Here is a 265-nt window from a genome sequence, read left to right on the forward strand (position 1 = left end):
CGAGTAAAATAGAGAGAGAGAGAGAGAGAGAGAGAGAGAGAGAGAGAGGATAAACAGCGAGTAAAAAATAAAATAAAAACTAATAATGTTGTATATACGTTAGTCCCGGGGTGGCTCGTGTGCACGCGCAAACACAAAGGCGCACAAAGAATTTTTAGTGTTAACGAGACCCCGTGGAGTCGGTTATCATTGTAGTAGGAGTTTTTGCATTAAAACACGAAGAAGACGACGAAGAAAAGAAGAAAAAAAAAAGAAATCCAGAAGA

This window comes from Habropoda laboriosa, unplaced genomic scaffold (genome assembly GCF_001263275.1).
Source record: "Habropoda laboriosa isolate 0110345459 unplaced genomic scaffold, ASM126327v1 scaffold65, whole genome shotgun sequence".
Lineage (NCBI taxonomy): Eukaryota > Metazoa > Arthropoda > Insecta > Hymenoptera > Apidae > Habropoda > Habropoda laboriosa.